Source organism: Tyto alba, unplaced genomic scaffold, assembly GCF_018691265.1.
Source record: "Tyto alba isolate M040663 unplaced genomic scaffold, T.alba_DEE_v4.0 Super-Scaffold_32, whole genome shotgun sequence".
In the NCBI taxonomy this organism is placed as follows: Eukaryota; Metazoa; Chordata; class Aves; order Strigiformes; family Tytonidae; genus Tyto; species Tyto alba.
In genome coordinates this window covers 6,295,687-6,313,962 of record NW_024881307.1, presented here as the reverse complement: position 1 = coordinate 6,313,962, position 18,276 = coordinate 6,295,687, and the positions used below count along the sequence as shown (strand labels likewise).

Sequence of the window (18,276 nt, the reverse complement as noted above, 5' to 3'; positions counted from 1 at the left end):
AATTCTCTCTGCTTTCAGAGGAAGGAGAATTGTGCAGCATCCACCAGGTGCAGAGAAACCAGAAAGGAAGCAAGCTCAAAAAAAAAAAAAAAAAAGTCTCATGCATTATCTGTCCTGGAAATGGCATGTTCTGTGTACAATTCCCTTTGACTTTTTAGTGAAAGATTTATTCTCTCCCTCCTCATGACAGCAGAGTTTGCAGTGTTCCTGTAAGTTTGGACCAGCCCAAATTAACTGTGCAGCCTCAGTGTCTGATTAGCTCTGTTTGCTGTGTTTTTATTGACCTATGCAAGAGAAAAACTAGGTCAAGCCAGGCTGATGAGGCTAGATCTGCTCTGTAATATAAATCAGTACAAATGAGGCCATCCATTTGCTGAGCCATCAAATCCCGCTCTGGGGTGGGTCGCCTCCAAAGTGTCCAGGGGACATAATTAGGAACTTTCCCAAGCTGTCAATCAGAAGTGAAGCGTGGTTTGGAGGTAGAGGGCGGGCAGATTTATTTAGAAGCTGCTCTTTGTTTCTGTGGTGAGGGGCGTTTTATCAGGAAGTGGATGAAGCACAGGCATGAGGGTGGCTGCAAATATAAAAGGCCCCTGCCTGTCTGTGACTCCTGTGCAAAGTCTCCCCACAGAGAAGGGATGCAGTCAGCTAAAAGAAGCTTTCAGGGCTTAGGTGAGTTTTTTCTACGGAAGCGGGAGGGAAGGACGGAAACTTTTACCCAGGTTCTTTGCCAGCAGACCTTACTGATGGCTTTTGCCATGCACAGCCAAGGTCGATATAGCCAGCCTCTAGTATGGAGAAGCTATTGAGAATGTCTGCTCCTGGCAGTTCTGAATCACCTCTAACATCACCTTTCCTGGTGTGGTTTGATCAGAGTAGGAATCAGCCTGTGACCCAACCTGCTGCTGCTGAGTTAGTCACCCTGCTCTGGGGAGAAAGGAGGCAGCAAAGTCTGTGACAGGCTGACTTCAGATGCATTAAAAAACCCCTCTATCATCCTGGAAAAGCTCTTTGCAGGGAGACTTAGGTGTCTGGTGCTGGAAGTTTCCAGTACAGGAAGCAGGGAGCAGCCTCAGCTGGTCTCATCTTCGGTGTGCGATGTGCTGGGAGTGAGATGTCACACAGCATTAGCTTCACTTCTGGTGGGGCGGAGGCGGCTGGCAGTTGTGCCGTGACAGCTCAGGGACTCACAAAGCCATCCTGCTAGGGGTGGGGTGGGGGCAAGGGAGCAACATGGCAAAGCAGAGGGGGCCAAATCCCAAATAGGTTGTGCTGGTGTAGCAGGGGACTCAAAGAGGGGGTCCTGGGAAGGGGGTGGTGGGGGCTGGGGTTCTGTATGCACAGAGGGCATGGCAGGCTCTTCCTCCTCATCGTGATTACTTGCAGGGCTGTCAGCAATCCACTGTTGGATTGGCCTCTGCTTTGCGGAGAAGCAGCCTGTGCAGGAGGGAAGCTCAAGTCAGCATCACGTTGGGCTGCCAAGAGTCACACATGTGATGTGATGGCCAGGCTGTGGGATGGAGAGGGGGAAGTGTCCCTGAAAATGGTCACCTGGATGTGAAAGCCAGTTGGGATCTGCTTTTGAAGAAGGAAGTGGTTTGGGCAGAGCTGTGCAGGGTGAATTCAGCCATGATAACAGATCAGGATGTTTTCAATGCACAGGGGGAGGCAGAGCTCTCAGTGTTTTCTTTGGAGATCTTGCACAGCTGTCAGACCACAAATGCCTCATTCTTCACTCCTGAGAATATCTGCAGTCCCTTCCTACTTAGTGGGATCTGAAGGGATACTGTGTGTTGCAATATATGGGGCAGGAGCACCTTCAGTGGGAATGTTAGGATGCTGCTGGAGGCAGAAACTAACCTGTTAGGAACATAAGCAGTCCATCTTTTGTACAGCTATGCACCCAGCTCTATACATCGGGTGTCAAATGTGCAGTAAATGGTGTTCCTTTGGGAAAATTTGGGCAGTAAAACAAGAGGAATATCAGCTTTTATGGAGAGAGACAGAGCTGGTGAGTCCCAGAGCTGTTAGAAGCTTGCTGGAGGTGGAAGGTATCCTCCACTGAATCCAAATGTCCATTCAGCTGAGTCAGCTTCCAAGGAGAGGCTTCCCATCTCCTTCTGCAAGATGCTGCCTTTGCTGGGTGAAGCCAGCAGCTGATGGGAATGCAGGGTGCTGCCACCTTCACAGGGTAGGAGCTGGCACAAGCATCTCTGCCTGTGCAGTTTCCAGACCTGCCTCTCCTGGCTGAGCTCAGCAGCAACCTGGGGTGAGTGATGGCCCCAGCTTCCCGGACGCATTTACATTCCCTTTGCATGCTGCTGTTGCCTTCCCTTCTTTATGGCTGTGATTTACTGACGTCACAGGCGCAGCATCATGGAATTGAATTTACAGGAGGCTGAATTTATGATTAGAGAAATGAAACCTTCCCTACTTCATGCTGCACTCCCCTTCCAGACGTGCATGCACCTCGCTCTGCCCCACAGCTCTGCAGGACAGTGACAGAGGGGGAAGAAAGGCCATGGAAGACCCCAGTTCATGGAGGGTATCTGCTCCCTTGGCTGCAGACAGAAATGAAGGCATCAGGGAAGAGGTTCAACCGGGGCCTGGACATCTGAAGTTCCTGGGCTCTGCCCATAGGTCTGCAAGCTGGCACTACAGCCACTCTTGTAAGAAGGGCTCCTGGGTTTTGTATGTGTTTTTGAGAGGAGGAGTGTGTTGCAGCCCATGAGAGAGGGCTCCTGATTGCTTTGTTTCATATTAACAGCCCTCTTAACAAGAATGTGGTCCTACTTTTGGGTAATTTCCAAAGTGTTCCCAGCAGGCATTTCTCAGCCTCATCATCTCTTGTTCCTCCCTTCCAAATTTTGCCCTCTCTCTAGCTGAACTTCTGGATAAACTTCCAGATCAGTATGCCAAACAAAGAAGAAAGGGGATCAGAAATGAGTGAGAGTTTACAGGTCGTAAGCCAAACTCATAATAGGATGCAGCTCCATGCAGCTTGAAGCGCAGTTTAGTTTGTCTGGGTGTGTTGGAATAACTCCATTCTCTAATTTAGGATATCCTCTGCTCTCTGCCTGGAGAGGAAACAGCTTCTGTACAGAAGGCACTTGTCTGCGACAGATCTCTTGTAAACAGCATAATAGCTTGATGTCAGACACGCTGAAGACATCTTTATCAGGTACTTTGCCAAAGCCCCCAGGGAGAATCTGTAGGACAGACCTTGGTCAGCAGAGATTTTTCAGGCACAGACTGGCTGAGATTCAGTCAGGCTGCATGGAGCCCTCAGTAACCCAAAGGCTTGGGTAGCCCACTAGCTATTAATAAAAAAGGAGGTTTGTCTGCATCACAGACACAGCTGTCTCTCAGCAGAGGAGCTTTGCTGAGATATTCTAGGCAGAGGCAGTAAAGAAAAGACTATCAAAAATGGAGCAGGTTAGAAGAGCAGCATGGTTAGAGGATTTCCTGCTCTGGGGGAAGGTCAAAGCCTTTTTTTTTTTCCAAAATGTAAGTCCCAGTGATTTTCATCAATCATGAAAACCCATTTTTGTCTGGGTTTAATCACAATGATTCATGTAGGCTTTTTTTTTTTTTTTTTCCCCCTCCCTGCTTCTGTATGTGTATTAACTACCTTTCCAATGAAAAGTCCCTTCATACCAACAGTCCCCAAAATCTTGGTCTAAAAACTGGAAGAAAAACATTGCTATGTTTCTTTTTCTCTGGGATTGCTATTAAGTGAAGGGAATCAGTCATGCTTTTTTCATGAACAATTTTGGGGTTTGTTGTTTGTAAGAAGATGAAAACAGAACAATTTTAGTGGGCATCAGTGTTTCTCTGGTGATGTGCTTGTTTCTCTCCAGCCTCTGAAAACTGACACCCCTGTGCCTGCTACCAGTCCATCCATTCATTCATCCATCTATCCATTTCCATCTCTCCCCACATACCAGAGTACCTTCTGGCTACGCTAAAACATACTGAGCTGCAGAAATTGTGCATGAGGTAGAGAAATTGCAGAAGCAGAACGAGCCTTTACAGCAAACAGTCTATTTATTGATATTTTATTATGCTGTTTAGCAGGACTCTGGTGCCTGTAATAAAGCATTAAGGAAGTGTAGCAGCACATTCTCATTGATCCCACTCAGTACTGTGATATTAGTGTGAGGGCCAGTGACAAAGAAAAGAAATAATTTTGTTCTTCTCCCCTGTGCTGCATCGCTGATGGCAAAGTGCCCTGTAAGCCTGAAGATTAGTTATTTGTACCGTGACCCCCAACCGAACGATCACAAACCACACGCAAAAAGGGAAAGGCAAGCTTTTTTTTTTTTTTTTTTTTAATCTATAGAACTACACAGTGAGGGATCTGGAGAAATCTGTGATGACTCAGGAGAGCTCAGATCTATCAAACCTGGTATTTTGTGACTGAAGATGGAAACGGTCTGGGTTGGTCCTGAAGAGCAGCCAGGGAAGGGGATGAGCTAAAAGTTCCTGTGTGCGACGGGAGTATTTGCAGTTTTGTCTGCTCTGAGTCTTCTAGGTGCAAGACACAGAAGCTAGTCCAGATTGCAGCACAGGGCACAAAGCACTTCAGCTCTCAGGTCTCTAATCTGGCTGGTAGGTTTCCCTCTGCCCCTCACAGTGACTCCACAGCCACGTGTGGTATCAGTAGAGAGGGAGAGATGTGAACCCATCAGTATCGGACCACAGTGAAGGTGCTACACGTAGCCCTAACAGGAGTCATCCCCTACCTTCAAGCGTTTATACCATAAATACAAAACAGGTGAGAACAGTAGTAAAATGGTGAAACAGTCCCCCAGGGCGCCTGTGGCAGAATGGACACAAACTGCCTGGTCACCAAACGACAGGCCAGAGTCCTCAGATGCTGCCCACGGAGCAAGTGAAGACCCCCTGCTTCTTCCCCCCTGGTTCTCCCCAGGCGGTTAGTGGTGAGGCCACAGCCAGGCTGGGGCAGCCTCTTGCCCCTCACCCCACAGAGACCCCCATGCCCCAGAGCCTGCCCTGCTCCTGGGCAGGGTGCCTGCCTCTGAGCCCCGCAAGGAGAGCTGTACCGTCAGTGCTGGGAGATGGGAGCTTCTTCTCTGGGGTCTTTGCTACTCCCAGTGCTGCCAGGCCCTCAGGGATGGGGGGTTGGGATCCTGCTTTCTCTTTTATTCCTCCAGACAGGTCTCGGCAGGGCCCACAAGTGCTGCTCCGGGGTGAACCGCAGCTCCTGTGCTCCTGTTCTCCATCTGCGCAGCCCTTGCCATGGAGGGGGTGGCTCTGCGTCAGCCTGCTCCAGACTCCATGTGCAAACATTGCATTAGCCAAATGGCCTTTCCAGAGGGAGGAGGTGCCTGCAAGTTTAAGGAGGGATTTAGCTCTATTATCACCTGGACAGCTGGTGCACTGGACCCAGCCTGGCTAAATATTTGCAGACAAGAAGAGCAGCTGGGGAATATGGCACACAGAGTGTCCTCTCTCCCCGGCCAGACCTCATTGTACAATTTCAGCTGCACTCATGCTGCTGTCTCTGCTGCTCAGGGGAGCCGTGTGGCTGCTCACCAGCCAAGGTCTGCTTCCTAACCCTGCTCCTCTACCAAATCCCTACAAGGGCTCTTCATCTACTGATGCTCCTTTCTCAACTCCCTGTGAAAATTTGGGTAATAATAGTAGTAGTTCTTAGGATCACTGGAAGGGGATGAATCATTAGCTCCAATAATGTTCCCAAGGGCCTAAACCTCTCATTTTGTGTGTCATGGGGTTCTCATCAGCATGAACGTGCTTCCTCCTATCTTAGCAATCTCCGCACTCCCCCACTGTGACTGTGGGGACAATTAGTAGCTGTAATCTTGAGTGTTGTGTAAGGAGGGGAAGAATCCAGTAATACCTGGCTGGGATTTTATGTGGATTAATTAGCTACAGTTTGCACAGCTCTTTGAAGCTTCAAACCTATTCAAGTGCTAAGTATTATTATTAAATACTGATCCATTAGTTCTGATCATTGGCTACGGCCTCTTTGTAGCCTCTCCAGTGTAATTTTCTACAGCATCGTACATTTGTCTTTGCTATTCCAAATACATTTATTAAGGAGATGTGGCAGCAAGAGTCCATCTGCAGTTTTGGTTCAAGTGTGGATTTGGTAATTATACTCATGATGGCTGGGTTATAACTGCTCTTAGCAGTAACAAGTGTGTTAAAACCTGTATTTTCCTGGTTCTGGGCCACTTGCTCCTGGTCAGCTGAGTACCAGGTGAGCTAAACACAAAACTTTCATAAGCAGGCTGTGTCCTTCATGGTGGCAATACCACACCTTAAACGCCCTTTCTAGTTTGGCAACTGGAATTCTATCTGGCACAACTGGGAAAGAAAGGTGTTAGCTCAGAGCTTTATGAAAGCTCTAATTCATCCAACCTCACACTTGAGACGTGTCCAGCTGGTTGCCATGTTTCGGCTGGGCTGTGGTAACTCATGAAGCCATGGGGATTTGAGTCCTGCTCTGCTTCACTTTTCTGTGCCTGCAGAGCTATGGCTGCTGGTGGTGCAAGCCACCAGAGTACACCTATGGGATCAGGACCTACTCATGCTGCAAGAACATTGCCTCTGTGCCATCATACTCTGCCTGGACCATGTTGTGAGAGATGCCTCACTCCCAGCTGAGCTCCAAAGGGCAGGTTTACTGATAGCAGCCATCTTCCAGCTTGCATCCCTCCTGGGGCAGTTGGCTGGCCTGTTTCTACCACTGTCACCTTCACGTGGGCTGGGCTGGCCTGTCACCCTGCTGACCAGCTGTGCCAGGCGCCAGGGTCACAGACCAGGGGACAGGCAGCTGCATGACACTGCCGCGAGCCTGAGCATCACCCCACAGGAGCTTCCTTTCAAGGAGCACTGTGACAAGTGGCATGAGAGCTGTGACCCCTGTGTGCCATGCAGTGCCCATGACTTGACGGGTGCCTCAGGGAAGCAGGAGCCTGCCTCCTCAGAACAACATTTCTGTGCTGGGCTGTGCCATACCAGGGACAGGCCTGTGAAACTCCCTGCGAGCCATGACCAGCTGTTTAAACCAGCTGAGGATTGTGTGCATCTGCAAGTTTACTCCTGGTACTTAGCAATGGGAAGAGATCGGAGCCTCTGGCACTGACATATATATGCGGGTGCATATTTCTATCTAGAATTGAGGTTTTATTCTTGTAAGCATTGTATTTATTATTTAAAAAAACCCATACAGGCTGTCAAATTGATATTGCACAAAAAACCCATAAACCTCCCACTAAAGAGCCAGAAAAATGCTATGAGGAGAACAAAGCAGGCATATATCACTGTATTTGGCCAATCTTAAACCCAGTCACAGCATTGCAAATAAAATAAACAGTTTTCCTTTCAACACAAATGTATTCCAAATCAGGGAAAAAAGATATATAATTTGAGATCTGATATACTTTAAATCAAGATGTGACTTATGTTCAGGAATGAAAAAGATAAAAAAACTGGGCAATTTCTAATCATTCAGGTCTCCAAATACTAGTTATTCAACTGATGTTTAAGGGAGGAGCTTTGTGAACACGCAAAGATTGTCAAGTGGGATAAGTAATTTGGAATGCCTCAAATTCTGAGACTGAACCCCAGACTTCTTAAATTCCAGTATCATACCAGTGAAGACAGTCAGTATCGGTCATCACTTTTGAACAGTTTTAAGCTGTTAACCACACATAAAATATTATGTTTATGGGGTGATTTAACTCTTACTCTGCTTGATGCAGGCTGAAAATTTCAAGGATGAGTGTAAGGCAAGAATTTAATGCCTGAGGTCCTGACTTCTGGGCTGTAAGTCCTTTTAACCCTTATTATTCCAGGCTGGTATGTGGTTTGGGCTATAGTTTCCAACATGGAGTAGAAAAGAGGTTTCCTGACAAGATAACAGTTTCTCAACAAAAATAAAGTTTATCCTAAGCACAAAAACAATCTAACAATGATACCTTCTTTTTCATATAGGCAATCCACTTGTTTTTTTAATCTGCTGGTTTAAAACTGTGTTCTGCAAGTCTAGGCAGTACTTGGGCTACTTTTCAAGGATCTATGAAAGTGATTATGGAAAGCAAAGCCCACTATTACCAGGCTTAAATTTGTTACACTGGATTCACACATCTACTGGTAAACTTGTGGGGGTCTGCAAATGGCAGGTGAAAGCTATGTAGACACTAAAGTCACTATGGCAGCAACTGCTTTTCAGTAGAGGTCTTGACAGTATCTAGAATGAGACCGGGCTTGGGGAGACCTGGCTTGGAGAATTTAATCTCTATCTTAATATATAGACAAGCATCATGACAGAACCTGGACCTCTTTGCCAGAATCTTCAAATGGTACTGCAATGCAGAACTATTTTGTGCTTGAATGTGTCTGATATTGTTTCAGAGCTATTTAAGTCTAGCTTAACTTGATATTGATCCCTTAATTATATCATTTGAATCACAGAATCATAAAGTCATAGAATACCAAGTTGGAAAAGACCTCAAGGGTCATCTGGTCCAACCTTTCTTGGCAAAAGCCAAGTTCTCTAAAATACCTCGACTCCTGTGTCTGAAGAGAGCTATTGTCCAACTTTTGATCCATTTTCCTGATAAGGCTTATGAGATGGGTCTTAGTGTAATACTACTTTCTCTGATGCTGAAGAGGCCAGATTTACAAGCAAGAGAGTCTGTGCATTTGGGTGATGACAACTTCAAATTACATTCGTGTGTTTGTCTATGGTGAGCATTGTGAACACTATACTGATATTTTGATGGCTCTACCAGTGTGATGTATCTAACTCAGAATGTGGCTGCTCTGTGTAACATTGGGTTTTTTTTGCCTAAATTGCAACCCAGGCCTCATTGTGTGGGGTGCTGTACAGGTACCCAGAAGTGCCTTGGAGAACCTCAGAGAAGGAGGGAGGCAAAAGATATGCAGAAAGGAATATTATTCCTGCTGTTGTACAGCTGAGGGCTCTGAGGCACAGGAGGCTTAAGTGCTATGCCCACAGTCTTGCTGTCCAGTGCTTTACTCCTCTTCCATGCTGGGAGCCCTTCAGGGCCCTGTGGGTTTTCCTTGCCCCAGTCATATAAGGGATTAGGTCTTCAGCGGGCATAAATCTGCACAGCACCAATGGGCAATGCTTGCTCACACCCAGTGACTCTGGGGTCCTTTGGCGTTTGTTTCTTAGCATGAATTAGGGTTCATCTGTTAACACGTGTGGGAACTTTTCCTTCACAGGTTCGTCTATGCTTCAGGTTGCAGGGTTGTTCATTAAACACAAGGTTGGAAATGAGGCTGCATCTTTTCTCCTTAGCCTTGGAGATCCTGCCTGTACACTTGTGGTTTCAACATAAATATGGAGTTCTGGGAAGCTCTTTTCTTATTTGAAGAGAAGGTGCAAACCTTTGCAGGGTAAACGTACCTCCATCAGTAAGAGAGAATGACTTCACTTCTGGCTCACAATCATTTCTTATGTGAGCTTTAATCATTCTGCTGTTTGTACTAAGCGAAGCCCTTATGATCAGTCAGAACTTTGAAGCTTTGTTATAAAAATGTAAATGAAATGCATTCCTAAATGAAGCTTTTCTTCTGTCTTGCGCACCTCTCCATTCTTTCATACGCACTTACAGAAAGCACAACAGCGCTAGTAACAGCATGGCCATTTCCCTGGGCCATTTCAGCACTGAGGTGCTTGTTTGCCTCCTTCCTCCCATTCTCTTCAATGCTTCCACTCTTCCACTTACAAAAAAAAGGGAAGAAAAGAGAAGGAGGGCTGCCCTCTGTACATTTCCAGACATTTTGATCCGATCGGGAGACAAAATGTTCTTCTGATTACAGCTCTAAAAATAAAGATGGGGCTTGTAGGGAAAATATTGTGCTGCTGGTTGCTTCTTTTTAAAAAGTTAAGCCTGACTCCCGAGGGAAGTAAGGTGTATGCAACCTGCTGTCTGTCTGCGTGTATGTCTGGTATGCTCCACCAATAACTTCTGCTGTCATTGGCCTCTTTACTCTGACTCTCACAGAGAGATGTCTCTGAGGTATGAAGTTCATAAGTTTCAGAAAATCCCGTCTGTCCAAGTACACTGGTTTTGTTCCAGTATCTGAGACTTAGCAAATAAATCAGCATCTCAAACTAGTTCTTCATAAGCCTGGCCCTGGTGATGTGCATCTATCAACCATCTGGCCACAGTCCTCAGAGAAGCACTCCCCAAGGGTTTTGGCCAGGATCTAATCATAGAAAGGAACAGTGCTGGTGGATCTGTGATGGCTAGGTAGAAGGTGGGGAAGAAAAGTCTAGTGCTTAATTTCAAGCTGTTTCATCAAATTCCACTTTCACTGCCACTCTTAGCAACTTCCTGGGAAGCAGAGCCAGCCAAGTCTGGCAGACGTCTAGGAAAAAGACAGCTCTATCATGCCCTAAACACTTGTTCTGGGCATGTGGGTGAATTTTTTGTTTCCAGTATTTTTCTGCACACAGAGTTTTGCTAATGATTTGGTGAAAACTCTCACTGTCCATAAGCCCCTGCTTCTTATGACATTGCTGCAAACCCCTCACTCAGGGCCTCATGTGCTGCCACTCACCTCCGAGGAACAAGGGAGAGCTTGCTGGGACACCTGCAAGGCTGCAGAAAGGTCAGTCTTGGAAGCAAGGGTCACACATCTGGGATGTGCCTAGCTGGCATTGGATCCAAGTTTTCTGTAACTTCCCAAAAGCTTGGGAGAAGCATATGGAAAGAAAGGTATAATTTTAGAAGCAGGTGGATAAAGATGTCCTTCCTCTATGCACTCACTGGATTTTTTTTTTTTTTTTTTTTTTAAGCATCTGACTGAGAGCTTTGCTCACATGCTCCATGGACTCCCTAGGCCATAGACATACTGTGCCCACATGGCAAACTGAGCTGAGGAAGTACACAGCCCTGTGGGAGACTGAGAATTAGAGCTACTGGCCTGGCGAACAGGAGCATCTGTATCAGCTGCAGCCAGCACCCCAGCACACAGCTCTCTGCTCACCGCTTCGTGACCTGCATGGAGAGGAGACCCGCAGTCCCCTGTGGACTTAGGGAGTAGGGGACAGAAGGGAAGAAATGGTACTCAATGGTTGGAGGAATCCTTCCTCATAACTGCTGCTGTGAAGTGACATGAGCACACTCGTTCACAAGCCTGAAGAGCTGACTCCATCTATTTTCGCTTGCAAGACACCCCCGTGCACAAGTGCTCACCTGCTTACATACACCTTCACACAGAAGTGGTGCAAGGCAGCTTGTTCCTTCTTGCGATTCCCCTTCCAATGGCCCTCTCTCACACAAAGCCAGAGTGCCTTCAAAGAGCCAAGAGTGATTGCAGTCATTGCAGGAACCCAGAGGCAAGGGGAAGAACAATGCCAATTTCCTCAGTTTTCCCTTGGTATGGTATTTTTCTGAGGAGCTAATGTGATTTTGAGCAGCACCTTGGCTCCACGAATGGCTAGGGCCCAGAGCAAGGTCCAGCCTTTTTCTAATGCACACGGCATCCCTCTCCTATCGCCAAGAGCAGCAGGCTGCCTCACCTATCCACAAGACAGTTAGGGAGACTAATTGCACACGTAAAAGTGCTGACAGGGCAAACCTCTGTCCCTTTACTTGTAATTGGTATTGACATGGTACTCCCCAGCCCTGGGGTGCTCCAGAGCCAAACATAGGTTATAGCATTTCAATCTGGAAAATTTGCTTAGTAAAGACTTTACCAAATATAAGGGGGTTAACACATTTTGTAGAAATGCATACAGATACTTGTTACTTGTTCTATTTGTTCTTTACTACAGTCAAACTTGGCAGCATTTTTTAGCTCAACTCCCTCTACCTCTCTCTTTCTCTGTATGTCCATCTGCCAGTCCTGTTCTTAATCAGTTTGAACTATCAGCTGATTTCAGCAGATCCCCAGTGAAGTTCTGATGGGTTTTGCTAGCTGGGAGAATGAGACCGAAATTACTACCCCAGCTAAAGGAAGAACTATGGTGTGAACATACCAGCAGTAAAAGGCACCAGAGAATCCATGCAGGCCAGGGTCCTGCTGATTGCTTAGCTCTGAGAAAAGCTCCAGTCAGAACTTGCAACTCATTTGTTACAGGAAATCCGTGTGGCTCTGAGACTCAGAAAACAGTTAAAGCTTTGTTAGCTGCACAGCTCACAAGAGTACTTATTTTTTGCCAACTAGATATCTTAAATCAGGAGCCATGTTTTTAAACCCTTAGAGGTCCAGCACCATTTTGAAAATGGTATTTAGACAGACTCCTAAGTCATTGGCCACTTGGAAAAAATTCAGTTGATCCTGTATTCCAAATCCAGCAGTGCCTTTTATTCCTGAGCAAGGAGCTTTTGTCTCTTCTGAGCATTTCCACAGGACTGGCAGGTCAGCAGATATGCCAGGAGATGTTTTACCATGTTCCACATCAATTTAGATCTGTGCTGATTTTCAAGCTGCAGTCCATGGATTCCAGGCAACCCACTGACTATTTCTGATTGCTCGGTGAAAACAAACTCATTGACAGATTTAAATCTGCTATACAAGAATTTGCAATTCCAGAAGAAAATTCTAAGGATTCAGCAAATAGGAAAAAAAAAAAAAAAAAAAAAAAAAAAAAAAGTGCTTTTCCAGGCTGATCCATTTTCTTATCTAGTTTAGAAATTAAGTTTTAGAGTGGGTTGAGATTTTAGTTTGGATCCAGTTGCAGATCTGTTGATTCTAGTGTCCACAGGTAATAAACTCCAGGCTGGAGAGAGTCTCTAGATGCTAGTTGGTAGACTGTACAAATTGATAGCACAGCATCCTTTCTCTGAAAGTGTATTCTACTGAGCATTAGATTTATGCCATTTACTACTTCATAGATAAAACAGTCACTATGTTCTAAACCGGTGATGTACTTAGAATGGGGAATGGACTGGTTTAGTGGTTTCTGAATTCAATTGCTTAAGAGGTCAGTTTACTTCTAGATTGAAGAAATTGTGTTCTAAATTATAGACTTACTGCTTTTGCATTGAGCAGGTTATGGATTGAGCAGGTGAGGGGGCTGTCTGTGTTGACTAGTGGCTTCATATCTTTCAGGATGAGTGGCTGAGGTCAATTCAAGTTCATTACACTGCAAGGAGTTTATGATTTCTTTGTTATGTAGGTTCAATATGAATTGATTTTAAAATAAACATTTTTTGACCAATTTAATAAATTCACTTTATTGTTCAGGCTTTGATGTTATTTTCCATGTCATCAGCATAAAGCATTTCCCTTGCTACCCCTATCACTCTGAACGTTATTTAGACCTTGCAGCTCTTCTTTCCTTCTCTTCAAAGCCTGATCAAAAGATGGGCATGAACTTAAGCTCATTTGAGGCTTGGGTCTAGATGCCAGTTTTGCAACTGTTCAGAAATTCAGCCAGTACAACACAGTGTGGGAGAGACACTTTCGCTCAAGACAATGTTTTCCCAGGTATTTTTGTTGGAATTAAGGAATTTCAAGTCTTTTCAATGAGTATTAATAGATAGAAAATTTCAAACGCACAATCATGATTTGCATCACGGTGCAATTTTGATAATAACTGCAGCTATTCCATAGGGACATCTGAGAATGAGCTTGGCATAAGGTGATCTTTTCCACTCATCCAAGCAAGGAACAAGAGCAAGGAAACTTTGCAAACCTAAATGCATTATTAAATAGATCCTTGTGCTAGGGAACCTATGGACTCATAGTTCCAAAGGACAAACATTTGCATAGCTTCTTCAATATCTAATGGGCTCCTGCTGCAGCTTTTTCTTGAGTACAGAGAGTGCTAGGAACAGTTTCTCCCCCCCATCCCTAGGATGCAGAAATGTCTCAGAACTTCACTCTTACACACTGTCTTGTGTCCTGTAAATGGAGTGAAACTGGACAGGTATTTCAGGAGTTCTGTAGGATAAACAGAAAACCAGCAGAAACACAAACAGCATGACTGCTTCATGGAGAATCAGGTGAAAGTGATATTAGCAGTCCTAAGCCTTACTTGGGCACACAGCTGGTTCAGGTAATTGGGACAAAAAAGCTTCCTCCTCAGACTTCTGCTTGGGAAAATATTTTCTCCCATATTCATGTATCAGTTTCTTCAGTCTATTAAAAATCACCTAAAGATGCTGCTTTTTGTCTGAGACTTACACATGGCATTGGAGTGAGCTGTTATGATTGTAAACAAACCATGCTTTGGGCATTCTTTACCCAGCTGTTTCTGTTAAGGCCATGATGCCTCAACCAGCACCAGCACCTGGGGGCACCGCCTTTGCAGGGAAAGTATTTATTGAGGAGCACAAGCACCTTCCTGGTTTTCTGTATTTCAAGTGTTCTGTTCCAGCTTTTTGCCTGGTCTCCTGCTTGAGCTGTAGCTTTTAGCTTTTTTGTTTGTTTGTTTGTTTTTTATTATTATTATTATTTTGTAGTTACATCTTATTGTGGCTGTAGGTGCAAGGTGATCTCTGCTCTACTTTGTCTCACTCAACCTTGGAGTTGCGTTGATAAGGTAGGCAAACTTTCTGTTACTTCTGGTTTTAGGTCTCCTATACCTTTCTACAGGCTGGAGTGCTAGGGGAGGTAATGGAAACATGCAGCAGATCTGTCAGTGAGATAAGTGTGTTTTAAAGAGCAGTGATATCTGTCAGTGAGACAGCAGCTGCACAGTAATTCATTTCCATCTCTGCCTCCTCATCTGCCCCAGAAATGTCGACACAGCATATTTCTCTCGTGTTGTTGCTTGAGGTTTTTTTACTTTTTTCAGTGCATCTAGGGGCTATATTGAGGAAAGGGCAAAGAAAATGAGAAGTTCTGCTGTCTATGTAGCCCAGCCCCAAACTCTTCTCTGGATTTTGTTCCTCAGTGTGCAGTGGTGGATGAGTGGAAGTTTACTGAGGCTGTGCCCCAGGAGAGCTTGCATTGCTATAAAGAGTATCAAGGGAAGAGCTAAAAATTCATCCAAAAACACCCAGCTGTTGGCTTTGCATTTACAGTTTGTCCCTCAGCAAGGTCAGCCAGACTGCAGGGCACTGAGTGTGCCTCAGAGTATGGCTCGGGATCCTTTTGGGGGAGTTGCAAGCTGCAAGCAGCAGTCAGGCTGTTCCCAGGGAAAGGCTCCATGAGGTGGGGAGTAAGTCAGTGGCTTTCACTGAATAAAAAAATATGGAAGGGGAGCTCTGGTATTTTCTGAAACCACCAAATACACTTCTGAGCTATTCTATTTAACCTTACAGCATTCCTAAAGCTTTACCCAAATCCCACTGTCCTGCCTTTTTGCACCTGCTTGCCTGTGCCAGAGATCTCCATTAGCACCTCATCTCCCCTGAGCTACCCAGCTCCCATCACTTTGGTGTGGGGCACTAACAGAAGAACATAGGCAGTGGCCCTAGTCCCCTATGAAAACCCACATCACACTCCGAAGCTGGGACAGTTTTACTAAAAACAGGAACTTTGTCTGCACATGAGGCCATTTACAATCACATTCTGCAAAGATTAGTAAAGGGTCCCCTGGCTTCAGTAAGCATATGTGAGCTGGCAAGTGGCCCTTTGCATCTCTAGATACCTGCATTTGTCCAACTGGATAGAGATTGTCTCTATGAGGCTTGGTGTTTCTGCCTGCTTGTCCTGAGGTTGACACAGCAGTTTGGGCTGCAGAGAGACCCTGAGTTACGCTGATTGAAGAGAGATTGGTAAAATTTATTTACAAACCATCTTTATAAAGAAAGAGGGAGAAACTGCCGCGTGCACAACTGATGCAGGCAACAGTGACAAAAAGCAGCAGGCTAGATACCTGCTTTGAAGCATCATATGTTCCTGAGTTACATACCCTTTTCCACAGGTGCTTGTTGCCCAGATTGAAGGCTCATTGTTTCACATCTTTGCTAAAGAAGGTTTAGAAAGCATTTTTGGCTGGCCATGATGAGGTGTAGGGGGGAAATATCTTCTGAGGATATCTGTATATTGGAAATTCACTTGGTGTTTCTCCTCTCATTTGGAAGTCTTTTCTTTAAGCACCCGTCCTTTAGTCTGCGCTACTGTATGCAGTCAATCATCGTGGTGCTGCTCTCTGAAATGCAAACAGCATCTATCATGTGACAGAGGACGTTAGGGGAACACTCTGTTACCTGTTCCCCATCATTTGCGATACACAGTAATAGCCCTGATGCTGATGAATATGCTGAAGGCTTTAAGTGTAAGCAGTGTAGGCTTACTCAGGTATTCTGCTGGGATTATTAAAAATGTTTGTTGCTTTAAATTGGGAATGTGTCACTTCTAATGGCTTCTATTGTTTCTGCGTGGGGAGGGATATTACAGGACCAAATGATTACCTCGTGTAAGTTGGGATAGCTTCTCTGGAGTTGCATTGCACACATTTGGGCTTCAAAGTCTGTTATTTCAGTGGAACTAGACTGATTTATGCCATCTGAAGATCTGTTTCTAAAACTGTTTAAAGCTTAGCATTCCTCTCTCAGCATCCCTGTGAGATAAGGATTTACTGCAGCTGTTTGAAAAATGCAAATTTTTTTCAGGAAATATGTTTTTTCATAAAAACGCTTCTTCAGTGAGTGAAAATATTTCATGAGCATCTTTAAGGTTTTGATGGGAGATAGGATCCCAGAAAGCAACACATTCTGAGCTTTCTTTTTTAGAATACTGGGTTTGCTCATGGTCTCAATTATTTACATTTTCTTTGATAAAAATGGAGATAAATGAAAACAGGCAAATTTCTCATGCACACAGCAAGTGGTATTTTGGGGGAGCCTCTTTTCAATGAAAGAACTGCATTGTATTATAGTATTCCAGTCAGCCCTGTAAGTGACAAGCTTAAGCTTAAAATAAGAAAATCCTGGGTTCAATTTTTATTTGGCAGGTTTCTTTTTTTCTTTTATCAGCTTCTGCAAAGCTTCCCCTCCTAGTTAAAAAGCAGAATCAATACCCAAGAAGGGTCAACCAGTTTACAATTCATTACATGTATGCATTTCTAACTGACAATGCAATTCTTGTTTCTCATTTTTCATGTCAGCTGTTTCTTGGAAAAAAACAATAAAAGAAAGAAAAGCCGAAAAAGACAGAGACAGACAGATTTACCCAAGTCATCAAGTGAAATAAGAGCTGACAGGTTCTCTAATGTTACATGCCCGGAACAAAAAGGATTCCTCACTCTGCTCCTCTGTAAATGTTTGAGAATCCTTTGTGTATAACTGTGCTATTCACTGGGAACCTCAGCTCCAAGATTCCCCAGTAATTCCTTTAGAAATGTGCCCAAGATGTTCTTTGGCCTTGCAAGAATTATTCAGGAGATCAAAGGCAAACAGCAATGAATTGTCTGGATCTTCTCCCATCTTTGTCACTGAATGTGCCCAAGTTCCCCCAGGTACATCAATTCTTTTTTTTGCCTAAGTTTCTTTTCTTGTTGCATGGCAAGAATAGAGTCAACTTGGAGTAGGAGTGGTCAAGATTCAAAACTTCAGGAAAAATCCCTGTTTGGTAGAAACTCTTCTGCTCATTTGAGCAGGCTAAGCATCTGTAGTGAAGTTTTAATCTCATTCAAAATTTTCTCAAGTTCAGATATGTTTGAAAGTACATCTCAAGGTCATAACCAATATCCGCTCAGGCATGCATAGTTAGAAACTGTAAATCCAGGGGCAAAATCTTGGTTTGTGATTTACACTTGAGCAGATGGAGACAGTTTTCCTGGTGATGAGATTGCAGAAACTGTCTGAGGCTGGTGGGGATATTACTTCAGCTCTGGGGCAGCATGTTTAGGGGGAAGTTGCAAAGCAAGTTCAAAATATAACAGGAGAGCCATCAAGGTCCTGGGCACAGTGACTGACAAAGAGCCTCCTTCATATTTTCTGCGCCTTCCCCTAGAGACAGCATACACTGTCAGCCTAGATAAACTCCGGCACTTTCCTGTCCCCATGAGAGAAATCCATCACTCCCAGAACAGACTTGACTTTTTGCTAGAAAGTAAGCTGGAACCTCTTTTTCTTCCCTGTCTTTCTGTTAGTTTCCCCCTCCATCTCCTGTGTGACAATATTCCCTCTAGTCCTTACATTGTGCAGTGCATCTGGAGAATCACACTGCAAGTCAGCACTGTCTGGGGCCTCAAAGCCTGCCTGCCGTGGGGGAAAGGAGGCAAGGAATGAATTCAACTTCCCATCAGTGACTTATTGGAGGGAAACAAAGCTCCTGACAGCTGATTGAATTCTTACTTGCAGGGCAGAAATTAAGAATATTCAAAGAAAATCCATTTTAACTCTT

The 18,276-nt window shown here is 44.9% G+C and overlaps 1 long non-coding RNA gene across 1 annotated transcript; it reads left to right on the top strand.

Moving 5' to 3' along the window:
- The first annotated feature begins 575 nt into the window (after positions 1-575).
- On the top strand, positions 576-10,935 carry LOC116962948. Its single transcript, XR_004407888.1, has 3 exons — positions 576-672; positions 3,059-3,181; positions 10,826-10,935. It is a non-coding gene; the product is annotated as an uncharacterized LOC116962948 (long non-coding RNA).
- The last annotated feature ends 7,341 nt before the right edge of the window (positions 10,936-18,276 follow it).